This window comes from Pinus tabuliformis, chromosome 4_1 (assembly GCF_031772625.1).
Source record: "Pinus tabuliformis cultivar Carrire ecotype Pingquan chromosome 4_1, CPIR1, whole genome shotgun sequence".
NCBI classification, from domain to species: domain Eukaryota; kingdom Viridiplantae; phylum Streptophyta; class Pinopsida; order Pinales; family Pinaceae; genus Pinus; species Pinus tabuliformis.
Window position 1 is genome coordinate 720,988,507 of NC_142303.1, and position 6,000 is coordinate 720,994,506.

The following is a 6,000-nucleotide window of genomic DNA, read 5'->3' on the forward strand; positions in this document are numbered from 1 at the left end:
ATATTTACAATGTGTTTTATGAGAGGGCCATGGGTGGGGTTGTTACAATCCCCTCCCCCTTGGGGTAACACCATCCTAGGTGTTCATCTGCCCACATGCAACACCAAAACAAAACACAACACATACTGTTTCATGGATATTTATGCACACAAGTCTATACTGTATTTACAATCATATACACACTTGCTTTAACCAATAAATAAGAAGGGATAATTAAATTTCATGGCATCAACCATTTCCCACGTGGCCTCCTCTAGCCCAAAGTGCTTCCACTACATCTTGACTTTCTCTATGTCTCGGTTCTGGAGCATGAAACTCCTCCAGTCTAGAATGCACATTGGCTTTGGATGGAACTCTCCCTATGGTTCCACCTGTATCACATACCAATCAATAATATGATTAGAGTCTTGTACATATAAGTATAGAAACATGGAAAACATCATGAACTCTAACTAAAGAAGATAAGTCCAACATATATGCCACTAGTCTAATCCTCTCAAGGATTTCAAATGGCCTACAATACCGTGGTTCCAACTTGGCACATCCTAGTCCTTAGGGAACTCTTCTTGGGTTTAATCCTCACGTAAATATTTCCCCAACTTGGAACTTGCTGCTCCATATCCTTGAGCATATATGGTCCTACATGGACCTTGTTAACTGGATCACTCCAGCTAAGAGAAGTGTTGTAACTCATGCAATATAATGCCTCAAATGGGCTCATCTTTAGGGATTCTTGGTATCCATTGTTGTATGAAAATTGCACAAGTGTAAGATATTTTTACCACTTCTTGGGATGATGCATTACATACATTATTAACATGTCTTCAAGAATTCTATTAATCCTCTCTACTTTCCCATATGTTTGGGGGATGATAGGCTGTACTATATGCCAATTTTGTTCCCATTCCTGAAAACAATTCCTTCCAAAATCTGGAAGTGAACCTAGCATCTATGTTTGACACAATATTCTTGGGGATGCCATGCAACCTCATAATCTCCTTTATGAAGATTTTTTCTATGTCACTAGAGGAATTAGTGGATTTGACTACTACAAAATGAGCTACCTTGGTCAACTTATCCACCACTACCATGATTGCGTCATGCTACTTGGAGGTTTTAGTTAATCCAATAATGAAATACATAAAAATTACCTCTCATTTCCATTCTGAAATAGGGATAGGCCGCAACAATCCTACCAGATGCTTACACTCAACCTTTACTTCCTGGCATTCCATGCATCTTGCCACGAAATCAACCACTTAAATTTCGACTAATAGTAGTGCTTTTTAATGGATAAGTGTATTTTGATACCCTGGGTGGCTTGAATAAGGCTTAACATGGAACTCTTTCATTATCAACCTTTTCATTTCATCACTGTTAGGCACATAAATTCTACCTGTGAACTTGATTAGGCCGTCCTCAGTGAGGTGATATTCTTCATCCTCACCCTTTGCAACAACTTTTCTTTCACTTGCTGTCCAAAAATTTTGATTTTTTCTATCAAATCGTGTAAGAAACTACAATGACCAATTGATTTTCTTGGGTTCTTCTACTCAAAGCATCAAAAACCTTGTTTTCTTTTCCTTTTATGTATTTTATTTCAATGTTGAATTTGTTGAGTGTGGCTAGCCATCTTGCTTTCCTCACATTCAAATTTGGTTGTCCAAAAAAATATTTGAGCTCACTATGGTCTTCCATAAGCGTAAATTTCCTGCCAAGGAGGTAATGCCTCCACATTTTTAAGGCATGAATGATGGTAGCCAATTCTAAATCATGTGTTACATAATTTACCTCATGTTCATTTAAACTTCTGGACTCATAGCATACGACTTGCCTTCTTGCATCAAGACGCAGATTGTTGCACATTTGTCTGAATAACAACATTGGATTTGTGTTGAAATGGTCTTGTCAGAGATATGTGCCTACCTTATTTCCTTTCTGAGCTTTTCTTGGTCCAAATTTTCTTATGTCCAACATTTCTTTTAGCCTCCCAATTACTTTTAATATCATGTTTGCATTTTTCTTGCTCGTATAAGTGATCTAGATTTTTAATGGCATCTTTCGAAGTTTGGGGTTCCAACAACTCAATTTTATCCTTGAATTCCATAGGAAACCCACTTACGAATCACTGAATTTTGGCTTTTTCACCCTTGATATGTGGCACATAACTAAAAAATTCTAGAAATTTGGTGACAAACTCATCACTAGTTAACTGATCCATTCTGAGTTCATAGAACTCTTTTGCCTTACTATGATAATAATTTTCAGAAAAGTTTTGATCTCTAAAGAGATTCTCAAACTCATCCCATGCCAATTCTCTCCCAAAATTGGCTCTAACTTTCAAGTCCTCCCACCGCATGTCTGATTTTCCCTTCAGGCTATAGGTGGCTACTATAGCTTTCATAAACTCATAATAGTCATGTATTATGAAAAAGTTCTTCATTCCCAGTAGCCAAGATTCTACGTCCTGTTAATTCTTCATATCCCCATCAAGTGTGGGTGGATTAGCCTTCTTAAGTTATTCAAGAATATGCCCCTTTTCTTTGATTTCTGAATGACGATGATGGCGATGGTGAGAATGATGGTGCCTTCGGGCAACAAAACTAGATGGTATGCTAGGATAATGCGCCTGTGTGCTAGTTCCTCCCCTTATAGTGCTCAAAGGATCACCTCCTGACATAATGTCCTCACTTCCTTACCGGTGCCTCTTTTTGGACCTACCACCATCTACTCAATTGGTGTTTTATTTTGACTCATGAAGGATTTTCCTGTCTCTATGAATGACCCTCAACCTAGATTGCCTTTGTCTTTGCCAATACGAGAGACTCTGCATGATGAATGCATTGATCTTTTCTTGTCTATCTTGGGATCTTACGAACCTCTCATTCTTGGCCTTAAATATTCTCACCTCAACCTTCAGGCTTCTCACGGTGTCCATCCATTTTAGGGAGTGATTCCCTCCACCTTGGCAAACTGATCTCTCTTCTTCATTAGCGCTGACCCCATCACATCCATGTTGTGATTGATTAGAAATATGCTCAACCTTTACGGTCCTCATTGCTGTAACTTCTCTATTTTATGATGCTTGTGATCTGCTATCAACCACACACATTTGTTAGACATTTCAAAGTAAATAAATAAACTCATAATTTTACCATGAGCTTGAATTAGTTAGTCAATTTTCAAAATCATCACTTACTCATGACGAAGTCCATCTAGTCCAAGCGTTGAACTTGGATACTCTGATACCACTATGTAACGTCAACCAACCCCTCAGGTTACCATTAGAGGAATGGGGTATATATATATATATATATATATATATATATATATATATATATATATATATATATATATATATATATATATATATATATATATATTAGCTATGCCTGCAAAAATCCAAAAACTTCCACTCTCCGCATTAGCCAGCACCCTCTGGGTGGGTCTTACTGGACACATCACCTAGCTCACCCTCTCTGGGCGCTTGCAATTATCTCGATACCTCATATCTTATGGTGACACTATTCCGCCAGGAACACAACATCGGGCTAACCTGGATGTGGGTTCTTCCTCTGCCAATGAGAGCTTTGCTGGGCTTGCATGCATGGTGATCAGGTGCTAAAAAACAACTCAAATTCAAAGGTGTCGAATTGGTGTTGAACCTGGACGACTGCGTAGTGCTCATCATCCTAAATCTGGCGCAATTTGTTTCGCGTGAAACAAACACCGTATGCTCCAAAATCATGTTTTGTTCACTTTCCTAAACAGAGAATTTTTTGTAAAAATTTGATAGCCTAGTCAGCCGTCCATACTACTGACGTGACGCTGACTGGGCAGGTTTATGTGGCACTTTGACTGGTCAACAAGATCAACGAATGGTATTTTTCCAAGTGGCACATTCTTATTGGATAAAATTCAACATTTTTGATTGGCTGGATTGGTGGCCAACCACGGGCTAACACATGACCCAGCTGGAGGCTGCCACGTGGTAGCCCAGGGGCCACCAAAATTATGGGTTGAAGTCCAGGCAGCAGCAGCGGGGGTTGAACCCATGACCTCACAACACAAGTCCAAAGCCTCAACCATCACACCATGCATGTAGTTCTTAACTACATAAGAACTCTGCCCATATTTGAATTTCACAAATACGCCATTCAGGGGTAAGGACAAACCACGGGGGCCAGCCCTTGGTCACGCACCATCATATGACCACTACCGAAGGGGAGTAGGGGCCCAACTGGTGGGGGCGGGCCATTGGCCTTAGCCCCAGGCACATGGCCCCCCATGTGCCCAATTTTTTTGGAATTAAGGCGTTGGAGGCTATTTGAAGTGTCCAACAATTTCGCTTGAAATTCGGTGAAATTGTCACTCCGTTAGTGGGTTTTGGGTCAAAGTTGTAGGATGGTGCTGGATTTTGGGGAATTTGCGGTGCGATTAGTAGAAAATTGGGAAAGACCATAAATTTGTCATTTTTTGACCAAATCAGGAGAAGAGAGAGGTTACACAGGCATTTTTGGGCATTCTGGAGCCACTGGAACAAGTTTTAGAGCTTTCTGAGCATTGTAAACAAATGTATTCACATTTTTGAGAATAATAGAGAGGGCCAAGCCATTGGAAGCTGGAACAAGGAGAAGTAGCCCAGGAGGGGTGAACTCCTTCATCTTGTGCTACTGTGATATTGTTTATGATGATTTTGATGTCTATTATATGCTGTTGTTCAATCATTTTTTATGTTAATTTTCACATAAAATTTACATAAAAGCACTAAAAAACCCATGTTTATACTTGCAAATAATCTCATGAATCCTCAAGCACATTTAACAGATAATGAAGGAATTTTAACACAACAAAACTAATTTTCCCAATCAGATCAAGCTTGGTATCAAAGCTCTTGGTTTTCTTTGTGCAAGAAGGATTTAACTGTTTGCAAGTGAATGTCATGCTTACAAGGTTGAAGCTCAAGAGAGGAGAAGGGAAGCTGCTTGAAAGCCGTGAAGTTGGGTCAAGGAGAAGGAGTGCAAGGTTGCCACAATCTCCACCATTAGTTATTCCTCAAGTTGTAATTGAGACTTCAATGAGAATGTCTCATGAAGGAGAGCCTACAAACATGAAAGAGGATGAGAGTGTCTTTAGGAAGGCTTTCTTTGATATGAAAGAGATGGTAAAGGTCCTCTATGAAGAGAGGAATAATAAACTGCAGGGTGAAAGTTCCAAGCCTCCCAAAGGAGAAGGTTCTTCAGGAGGAGGAGGTAATGGAAATGGAGGTAGACCTCTACCCTCTCCACCATCTTATTCATCTTCATATTCATAGGCATCTTCACCCTCTTCCACTAATACAACCCTTACTCATACTCATTAACATACCTCAAAAGGAATTGGAAATCCACTAATACAACCCTTGCTCATACTCATCAACATACCTCAAAAGGAATTGGAAAAACACCCCCATTAAAACTTGATGTTAAATTTGAACTGCCCATATATAATGGTGAAGTGAATGCAGAGAAGCTTGACAATTGGGTTCATCAGTTGGAGGTCTATTGCAGAATTAAAAACATTCAAGAGGATGACATAAATATTCAGTTAGCTTCCTTGAGGCTGGAGGGTGCAACACTAGTATGGTGGGAATCAAAGACACAATAAGAGATAAAAAACACAGTAAGATCTCAATTTCTTGGCCTAATTTCATTTCTGAAATTAAAATACAATTCTACCCTCTAGCATATAAGCAGAAATCCATCATGTATTTGAAGAACTTTAGACAACTTAAAGGTCAAAATGTGCGAGATTACAACCAAGAATTTAGAAAAAGGTCTCTAATGTTAGGTGTAGATTTGCAATCACAAGACACGTTGCTGAAGTACATATGGGGGTTTACAAAGTTACCTTAGGCATACTATCCTTATTTTTAATGCCAATAATATAGATGAGGTGTGTGTGCAAGCCACTCATCTTAAGGAAAGAGGGAAAAATACTGTAGAAGAGGGTAGTAAAAAA